This window comes from Solanum verrucosum, unplaced genomic scaffold (assembly GCF_900185275.1).
Source record: "Solanum verrucosum unplaced genomic scaffold, falcon-dt-bn FXZP01000087.1, whole genome shotgun sequence".
Classification (NCBI taxonomy): Eukaryota; Viridiplantae; Streptophyta; class Magnoliopsida; order Solanales; family Solanaceae; genus Solanum; species Solanum verrucosum.
This window is the reverse complement of record NW_026020084.1, coordinates 439,148-450,148: the sequence shown is the minus strand read 5'-3', so window position 1 is coordinate 450,148 and position 11,001 is coordinate 439,148.

The following is an 11,001-nucleotide window of genomic DNA, read 5'->3' as shown; positions in this document are numbered from 1 at the left end:
GAGGTTAACAGAAACACCTTAGAAATAAGTCATAGTACCTACTCATGGAAAGTTCGGTAGTCATGAGATAAGTTTCTCCTGAGTGTTAGAGTAAAACAGGATGTAGACCAGTGTAACACCACGAAAAGTAGTAGGCTAAACTATAGCTAAATGTGGGGGTTAACATCAAGGAAAAAAGGTTGGAATCAAGGGTAAAAATAAGTGGTTTAAGGCAGTGTACTTTGGCATAGACATCTCCCCATGTACCACGCCCAACACCACGAATCGTGGTCAAGACCACGGATCGTGGGACTGCTCGTGGAGGGCAAGGCAGTAGCCTTGCCAAAACAGCCTAAAAAACATCCTCCCACTTCACGAGCCACTTCACGAGTCGTGGTAATTAAGACCACAACGTGTGGGAAGGTTCGTGGGAGGGAGTTGGTGGTGTGAGGGTTATGAGAAGTGGCTTAGCAACTACCTCAAAGTCCACGAGAGGGACCATGGCTCATGGAAAGCACCACGGATCATGTAACCCCTCATGTGATTGCCTTGGGATTGTGGGCTAAAAGGCACATGATGCCAAGCCACTGCCTTAAGTCCACGAGTGGGACCACGGCTCGTGGCACCTGGGCAGGTCACTTAAGTTGAGGGTTAAATGGGTCTTTTCCTTTTAGGTCCTATTAAAGTGAAGTCGTTTTGCCTTACTTTTATACACCTATATAAGTATTTCTAAGTCAAAATACACCCATTCACCCCATTATTTCCCAACTCAAATCAAATTCCAAAAGAGTTCATCTTCTCCAAATACTCTCTCTCTAAAACTTCAAGGAAAAAGAAGAAGAAAATGGAGATATAGGGTTCAAAAGCTAGGGTTTCTATTCAAATTCCTTGGAATTCATCAATAATGTATCATATCTCTTCATCCATGGAAATAATCCATCCATGGAGTCCATCCAAACTCAAAACTAGTGATTTACCCAAAAGTTAGGGTTTGACTTCAATCTCATGGGTTCCTTTAAAAAACGTTTTTAATGATTGATTTATGATGGATCATAATTGAATTGATGATTTATTATTGATTTATGATGAAATACACCATGAACCAATGAAACCCCCATATTCTTCAATTACGCACTTGTAATGTGGGTTTGTTGATTATTAAAGAATGATATGAGATCATGCAAGTAGTGATTTGGTTACTTAAAATTATGGTTATGTCCATGTCTAAGGTAATAATTCTAGATGTGTTGATGCAATATGATTCATTGTCCCTGAAGGGCAAAGAATGTGAATTATGCATGATTATGAGAATGATGAATATTCTTAAAGAACACTTTGAGAGTAAAGTGATTATGATTATGATCTAATTGATGTGTTGTTGAAAAACTATCCTCACATACACCCTTATGCATGACTATGAATGAGGTGTCCATGATTATGATATTGTTGATGTGTTGATTGAAAGGCAATTCTCATAAACACATAATGAACATGATGTGAAAGGTTGTCTCACAATATGATGATTCTATGGTTGAAAGGCTATTCTCACTTATTGAATCTATGAGCTATCTTATGAACTATGTTGGATTGAGTGTTAAGAGATTCTTCCATAAACATGAACTTAAGTCAAGATTTAATGGGAATTATGCTTATCACCCAATGGATATTAAATATGGATGAAAGCTTTTACTTCAGTTGAGTCCGGCTTTCCAAATGGGTTCCTTCTACACCAGTTGAGTTCGGGTTCTTAAAACATGTATCTCATTAGATGGAAACCTTTTACCACGGTCGAGTCCGGATTTCTAGTAGCAATCTCCTTATCCCATAACTATGTGCCTACATAGGTCTTTAGCTAGTGGATCCACCTAAAAGCTAACAAGCCATGGTCTTACCTTAGGCATGTAGGACAACCCTTTTCGATATGGGTAGCACCGGATTCCATGTCAAGCTCACATGGTTTATGTCGGTTAAGGCTTATTCCCACTATGATGAAATATGAACAAGAACATAAATTATGAATTATGGTTATTCAAGAAGCTTTACTTAGCATGGGTGGAATTATGGGATCTTGTTCATGCATTGCACAAGTATGGTTTGAGGGTGTTGATGATGTGCTTTTACTATGTTATGACGATCCTTATGTGGAATATGCTTTTACCTATTCTTCATAATGATTCTTAAACTTGGTAAAGTGCATGCTTTTCAACTAAAATGCCCTTTTTAGCATGGTTTCATGATTTTATGCATCGCTATCATACTTAGTGCATCTTTGTACAAATCCATATTTTCCTACATTTTCTAAGGGTTGGGTTCGGTGATTGAGGTGATGTTCATTTGGTCAAAGCTTAGATCGACTATTCTCCTAGCTTGTTGTGAGTCCTCAAGATTCGAGGATGAATGAGTCATTTGTAGTTCCTCTCTAGTATTTCTTTTTTTGACCATTTTGTAAGGGCTATGTCCCTATTTTAATTCAAGGATTGTAATATATGGCTAATCGAGACAAGTCTAGACTTTCGTTTGCTTTTATCATAGACTACAATTGTATGGATAAATTTTCAAAATTTCTGTATCATTTATTTTATCTCATGTTATAATATGCTAAGGGGCTTGTATGAGACCTTTTGGGGTGGAGTACGCCTTGTTACATCTAGTGGGTACCCCTGGGTCGTGACAAAACTTGGTTATCACAACACAAAGTTTATAATGATTGTAGGATGATGTACCATAAGCCATGTCTAGTAAAGTCTTGTTCGTAAATCGGAAGCGCGCCACATTTATGAATGAGAGGCTATAAGATGTTTAGGAAACTACACTTCTTTCATTACTCTTAGGTCATGCGATAGAGTTTAACTTTATAATGTCTTCCTTCTAATCCTTCTCTTGTGTCTTTAGGAAATGAATACACGAAGGGCTAACGCTAGAATTATGGAAGATGAGAATGTGAATCAAGGAGTTCCTCCTCAAGATGATCAAGCTCCGGTTGATCCCGTGGTGGAGAATGTCACTAATACAGAGTTTAGGTCGGCAATCAAAATGTTGGCTCAAGTTGTTAAGAGTCAAGCCAATAGAGAAGTTGTAGCTCCGATGAATGTGAACTCAGCTACTTCAAGGGTTAGGGATTTTGCTAGAATAAACCCTCCCAATTTTCATGGCTCCAAAGTGGGAGAGGATCCACAAGAATTTGTGGAAGAGGTTTATAAGATACTTCACATTATGGGGGTGACTACGGTAAAAAAAGCGGAGTTAGCCGCTTACCAATTGAAGAGTGCTTCTCAAGTATGGTATACTCAATGAAAGAACCATAGGTCAGGAGTATCAGGTCCGATTAAATGGGAAACGTTCAAATCAACATTTCTTGGTAGATTCTTTCCCCAAGAATTAAGGAAAGCTAAGGTACAAGAATTCATTAACCTTCGTCAAAGAGGTATGAGTGTGAAGGAGTATTCCCTAAAAGTCAATCAATTGTCCAAGTATGCTCCAACTTTGGTGTCGAATTTGAGGGATGAGATAAGTAGGTTTTTGATGGGTGTGTCGGACTTGGATGAAGAAGAATTTCATACGACAATGCTCCATCATGACATGGCTATATCAAGGCTCATTGTGTACGCTCAATAAATTGAGGAATCAAAGATTAAGAAAAAGAATAGAGAGGTTTAAAAAGCTAGAACCGGTGATAGGAATTTCTCCAATGATAGGTCCGATGGATAAGGTCGACCAAGGTTTAGACAAAGGTTCTCCAACCAAGGATCCTCTAATGCTCCAAGGGTCAACAAAGAAAGGGTTTCCAACTCTAAGCCTCAAGGAGCCAATGGTAGTGGATCTTTTATCTCTAAGCCTACTTGTGCTAAGTACGGTAAGAAGCACGATGGTAAGTGCCTAGTTGGAATGGATGATTGCTATGGTTGTGGGAAGAGTGGTCATAGGGTGAGACATTGTCCAATGCTTAAGGCTCAACGAAGAGAGGGCAAGCAAGCTCCTTCTAGCAGTTCAAACTCCGCTGCTCCCAAGAAAAACCGCATTTATGCTCTTTAATCCTGAGGTGACCAAGAGAGCTCCCCGTATGTGGTAACCGGTATGTTAAAAGTCTTTCTAATTGATGTGTATGCCTTGTTGGATCCCGGTGCTACTTTGTCCTTTGTGACACCTTATGTGGTCATGAAATTTGATATACTCCGTGAAGTGTTATTAGAACCTTTTTCTGTTTCTACCTCAGTTGGTGATTCTGTGGTGGCAAAAAGGGTTTATAGAAGATGTCCCATTTCCTTGTCCCATAGGGTTACTTTGGTGGATTTGGTGGAGTTAGACATGTTAGACTTTGATTTGATTTTGGGTATGGATTGGTTGCATGCATGTTATACCTCTATCAATTGTAGAACTCGAGTGGTTAGGTTCCGATTGCAAATGAGCCTATCTTAGAATGGAAAGGGGGAAATTCTAGGCCTAGAGGTCAATTTGTCTCTTGTCTTAAAGCTAGGAAGAAGATCACCAAAAGGTGTATTTACGATCTTGTTAAGGTGACGGATGTAGATTCTGAAACCCCTTCTCTAGAGTCGGTTCCGATTGTTAATGAGTTTTTAGAAGTGTTCCCCGATGATTTACCCGATATTCCTCCCGATCGGGAAGTAGGTTTTGGTATTGACCTTCTTTCGGATACGCAACCTATCCGTATTCCTTCTTATAGAATGGCTCCGGTGGAGTTAAAGTAGTTGAAAGAGCAACTAAAGGATTTTCTAGATAGGGTTTTATTCAACCGAGTATCTCTCCATGGGGTGCTCCGGTGTTGTTCATTAGAAAAAAGGATGGGTCTCTTAGAATGTGCATTGATTATCGTTAATTGAATAAAGTGACCATTAAGAACAAGTATCCCCTTCCAAGAATTGATGACTTATTTGACCAACTTCAAGGGGTGAGTTATTTCTCTAAAATTGATCTTCGTTCGGGTTATCACCAATTAAGGGTGAGAGGGGTTGATATTCCAAAGATGGCTTTCTGAACAAGATATGGTCAATATGGGTTCCTAGTAATGTCATTTGGTTTGACTAACGCTCTGGCAACATTCATGGACTTAATGAATAGAGTGTTCTGACAATATCTTGACATGTTTGTGATTGTGTTTATCAATGATATTTTGATTTATTCAAGGAGTGAGAATGAGCATGTGGACCATTTGAGAATTGTATTGCAAGTTCTTAAGGACCATCAACTTTTTACAAAGTGTAGCATGTGTGAGTTACGGTTAAGGTCCATAGCATTTCTTGGTCATATTGTGTCAAGCAAGGGTATTGAGGTAGATCCTAAGAAGATGGATACGGTCAAGAGTTGTCCTAGACCTTTAACTCCTTCCGACATTAGAAGCTTTTTGGGTTTGGCCGGTTACTATAGGAGGTTTGTTGAGGGATTTTCCTCCATTGCTTCTCCATTGACGGCTTTGACTCAAAAGAGGGCTAAGTTTGTGTGGTCAGAAGCTTGTGAGAAAAGTTTCCAAGAGTTGAAAGATAAACTTACTTTCGCTTCGGTGTTGACCTTACCGGAAGGTACAAATGGTTTTGTGGTATATTGTGATGCCTCTAGAGTTGGGTTGGGATGTGTACTTATGCAAAATGGTAAGGTAATTGCCTATGCTTCAAGGCAACTAAAAGTACATGAGAAGAATTATCCTACCCATGACCTTGAGTTAGCGGCGGTTGTTTTTGCCTAAAAGATATGGAGGCATTATCTATATGGGGTACATGTTGATGTGTTTACCGATCACAAGAGCTTACAATATGTATTTACTCAAAAGGACTTGAATCTTCGCCAAAAGAGGTGGTTAGAATTATTGAAGGACTATGACATTAATGTCCTTTATCACCTCGGCAAAGCTAATGTGGTAGCGGATTCTCTTAGTAGATTATCCATGGGTAGTGTGGCTCATGTAGAGGATGAAAAAATTAGTTCGCGATGTGCATAAGTTGGCCTGGTTAGGTGTTCAACTAGTGGATTCCACCAAGGGAGGTGTCATGGTCCAGAATTGTTCTGAATCGTCCTTTGTGATGGATGTAAAGTCTAAACAAGGCCTTGATCCTATATTAGTTGAGTTGAAATAGTTGGTACTCAAGAAGTCCGTTGAGGCTTTCTCCCAAGGGGGAGATGGGGTGCTTAGGTACCAAGGTCGGTTATGTGTTTCGGATGTTGATAGTTTGAGGGAACAAATTCTAGAAGATGCCCATAATTCTTAGTATTCTGTTCATCCGGGAGCCACCAAGATGTACCATGATCTACGGGAAGTCTATTGGTGGAACGGAATGAAGAAAGATATTGCAGGATTTGTGGCCAAATGTCCAAATTGTCAACAAGTTAAGGCTGAGCATCAAAGGCCGGGAGGTTTAGCTAAAGATATAGATATCCCCATTTGGAAGTGGGAATAGATTAAAATGGACTTTGTTTTGGGTTTCCCTCGCACCTGAAGGAAACATGATTCTATTTGATTCATTATAGATAGGATGAAAAAATCAGCCCAATTCATTCCCGTCAAGGATTTTTTTTCAACTGAAGACTATGCCAAGTTGTATTTAAGAGAGATAGTGAAGTTGCATGGGATTCCTTTATCTGTCATTTTGGATCAGGGTACTGAATTTACTTCACACTTTTGAAAGTCATTCCAAAAAGGACTTGGCACTAGGGTCAAGCTGAGCACGAATTTTCATCCCCAAACCGATGGGCAAGCGGAGCGTACCATTCAAACATCAGAAGATATGTTGAGGGAATGCGTTATAGACTTTAAGGGCAATTGGGATGATAACTTGCGTAGAGTTTCCCTACAATAATAGCTTTCACTCAAGTATCGGTATGGCTCCTTTTAAAGCCTTGTATGGTAGGAGATGTAGGTCTCCAGTTGGCTTGTTTGAGGTAGGTGAATTTGCTCTAATAAGGTCCCGAACTAGTTTATGAGGCCATTGAGAAAGTCTGACTCATTAGAGAAAGGTTGAGGATGGCCCAAAGTCGGCAAAAGTCTTATGCTGATGTTAGAAGAAAGAATCTAGAATTTGAGGTTAATGATTGGGTCTATCTAAAAATCTCACCTATGAAAGGTGTGATGAGATTTGGCAAGAAGGTAAAACTTAGTCCCCGGTATGTGGGCCTACAATATTTTTGAAGCGTATTGGGAAAGTTTCCTTGAGTTAGATTTGCCAAATGAGTAGGCTCTAGTGCATCCGATGTTTCATGTTTATATGCTCATGAAGTGTATTGGAGATCCGACATCCATTATCCCCTTAGAAGGGTTGGGGGTTGATGAGAGTCTTTCAAAAGAGGAAGTTTCGCTAGAAATTCTAGACTGACAGGTCAAGAGTTTGAGAAATAAGGAAATAGCTTCCGTAAAAGTTTTCTAGAGAAACCATTTAGTTGAAGGTGCTACTTGGAGGCCGAAGTCGATATGAAGTCCCGATATCCTCATCTCTTTCCTTCTACTCCTATTTAAGCTTAAGGTAAATAAATCCACTTAAGTTTTCTAGTCTTGGGAGTCATATGTGCTATATGTGTTTTCCATGATTTCCTAATGTTATGCATGTTCTTGAGAAATTCATGTTTAGTAAGAAAATGAGTTTTTATGATTTATGTGTTCCTCATGTTATTGTGCCGTTAGTATGAGTTGCATATTTGACTTCATGAGATGTGATGATGAACATGCTTTCATATGCTTGTGAGAGTAATTGAATAATGGCTCCATGGCATTGTGTTCAACAAGCTTTTGATTCGAAAAGGTAGTTCCTCCTATGAATATGAGAAATGTTGAATTTTCATGCATAATGGGTTGTTAGATGTGGTTCCTACTTCCTTGTGTTGCATTGATTATGTTTGAAGTGGAGTTAATGTTTCCTCATTTGAATTGTGCATTATTTTGATGTTGCATGCATGATTGGCGGCTAGTCTTGAGTCTTTGCTTCTATAAGGTGTCTAGATCGTCATTCGAGGACGAATGTTCCTAAGGGGGAGATATTGTTACATCCCAGAAAGTAGTAGGCTAAACTAGAGCTAAACGCCAGGGTTAACATCAAGGAAAAAGGGTTGGAATCAATAAAGGAGGGCAAGGGCCAAAATAAGTGGGTTAAGGCAGCCTCCTTTGACGTAGGCACTGCCCCACCTACCACACCTAACACCAGTACTCGTGGACAAGACCACAGATCGTGGGAGGGCTCGTGGAGGGCTAGGCAGCATCCTTGCCAAAACTACCAAAAAAAAAGCCTCCTAATTCACGGCTCGTGGTCAAGGCCACGACGCGTGGGAAGGCTAGTGGGAGGGAGTTGGTAGTGTGAGGGTTATGAGAAGTGGCTTAGCCACTGCCTCAAGGTCCATGAGAAGAACCATGGCTCGTGCCAAGCACCACAACTCGTGGAGCCCCTAGTGGGATTGGCTTGGGCTTATGGGCTAAAAGGCACATGATGCCAAGACATTGCCTCAAGTCAACGAGTGGGACCACGGCTCGTGGGGCCCCTCGTGGCACCTGGGCAGGTCACTTAAGTTGAGGGTTAAATGGGTCTCTTCTGTTTTATGTCCTATTAAAGTGAACTCATTTTGCCTTACTTTTATACACTTATATAAGTCTTTTTATGTCAAAATACACCTATTCACCCCATTATTTCCCAAAACCCAAATTAAATTCCAAAAGAGTTCATCTTCTCCAAATATTCTCTCTATAGAACATCAAGGAAGAAAAACAAGAAAGTGGAGCTAGGGTGTTCAAAAGCTAGGGTTTCTACTCAAATTCCTTGGAATTCACCAATAAGGTATGGTAGCTCTTCATCCATGGATAGAATCCATCCATGGAGTCCCTCCAAACTCAATTTCAAAACTAGTGATTTCCCCAAAAATTAGGTTTTGACTTCAATCTCATGGGTTCCTTTAAAATTCGTTTTTAATGATTGATTTATGATGGATTATGACTGAATTGATTATTTATTGTTGATTTATGATTAAATCCCTAAAGAACCCATGAAACCCTCATATTCCTCAATTATGCACTTGTGATATACGTTTGTTAATTATAGAAAAATGATATGAGATCATGCAAGTAGTGATTGGATTACTTGAAATTATGACTATATCCATATCTAATGTAATAATTCTAGATGTCTTGATGCAATATGATGCATGGTCCTTGGAGGGTAAAGTATGTGAATTATGGATGATTATGAGAATAATGAATATGCTTAAAGATCACTTTGAGAATAAAGTGTTTATGATTATGATCTAATTGATGTGTTGTTGAAAAACTATCCTCATATACACCCTTATGCATGACTTTGAATGAGGTGTCCATGATTATGATAATGCTTTTGTGTTTATTGAAAGGCTATTCTCATGAACACATAATGAACATGATGTGAAAAGTTTTCTCACAATATGATGATTCTAAGGTGGAAAGTCTATTCTCTCCTATTGAATCTATGAGCTATCTTATGAACTATGTTGGATTGAGTGTTAAGACATTCTTCCATAAATATGAACTTAAGTCAAGACTTAATATGAACTTAATGGTAATTATGCTTAGCACCGAGTGGATATTAAATATGAGATGAAAGCTTTTACGTCGGTTGAGTCTGGATTTCTAAATGGGTTCTTTCTACGCTAGTTGAGTCTGGGTTCCAAAAACATGTATCTCATGAGATGGAAACCTTTTACCACAGTTGAGTCCACATTTCTAGTAGCAATCTCCTTATCCCATATCTCTGTGCCCACATAGGTCTTTAGCTAGTGGATCCACCTAAAAGCTAACAAACCATGGTCTTACCTTAGGCAAGTAGGACAACCCTTTTTAGTGTGGGTAGCACCGGATTCCATATCAAGCTCACATGGTCTATGTAGGTTAAGGATTATTCCCACTATTATTAAATATGAAAAAGAACATGAATTATGAATTTTGGTTATTGAAGAAGCTTTACTTAGCATTGGTGGGATTATGGTGTCTTATTCATGCATTGCACATGTATGCTTTGATGGTGTTTATGGTGTGCTTCTACTATGTTATGATGATTCTTATGTCAAATATGCTTATGACTTATGCTTTTACACTAATCTTCATGATGATTCTTAAACTTGGTAAAGTGCATGCTTTTAAACTAAAATGCCCTTTTTAGCATGTTTTCATGATTTTATGCATGGCTATCATACTTAGTTCATATTTGTACTAATCCATATTTTCCTACACTTTTCACAAGGGTAGGGTCCGGTGTTTGAAGTGATCTTCATTTGGTCAAAGCTTGGATCGACTATTCTCCTAGCTTGTGGTAGGTCCTCATGATTTGAGGACGGATGAGTCAGTTGTAGTTCCTTTCTATTATTTCATTTTTGGACTATGTTGTAAGGGCAATGTACCTATTTTGATTCAAGGATTGTAATAGAGGGATAATTGAGACAAGTCTAGACTTCCGCTTGCTTTTATAAAATACTTCGATTGTATGGATAAAGTTTTAAAATTTCCGCATAATTTCTTTTATCCTATATTATGAAATGCTAAGGGGATTGTATGAGACCTTTCGGGGTGCAGTACGTCTTGTTACAGCTAGGGGGTACCCCTGGGTCGTGACAACCAGTTAGAGATGTTGGAATAGGTCCATAACCTTCAAGTGTCAGGTTTAGACCTAACGGGGAGATGATAAGATTGGAAATCAAGTCAAGTATTGAGAATAAGATAGTAATGAGTTCAAGGGAGTATCTGATATATCTTTTTAGAGGCCCTTTTAGTAACTGAGTAATATTAGAAATAGAAGATTAATGATCCCTTCGTGATAATGATAGTTTGGTAATTCTGTCTAAGGTCCTAAATGAGGAGGGAACAAAATAAGGTTTTACTATGAGAAATACCTAAATGAGATCCCTTAGTTGATTTTGAATAGTAATGCGGGTAAATTCTAGTTGGTATGACAGAGATGATAAGAGTAACCCCGTGTCATACCAAATCCAGCCGACATTCAAGGACGAATGATCCCAAGGGGGAGATATTGTAACACCCCAGAATTTTGTTTTAGCTAAGACTTGATCCAT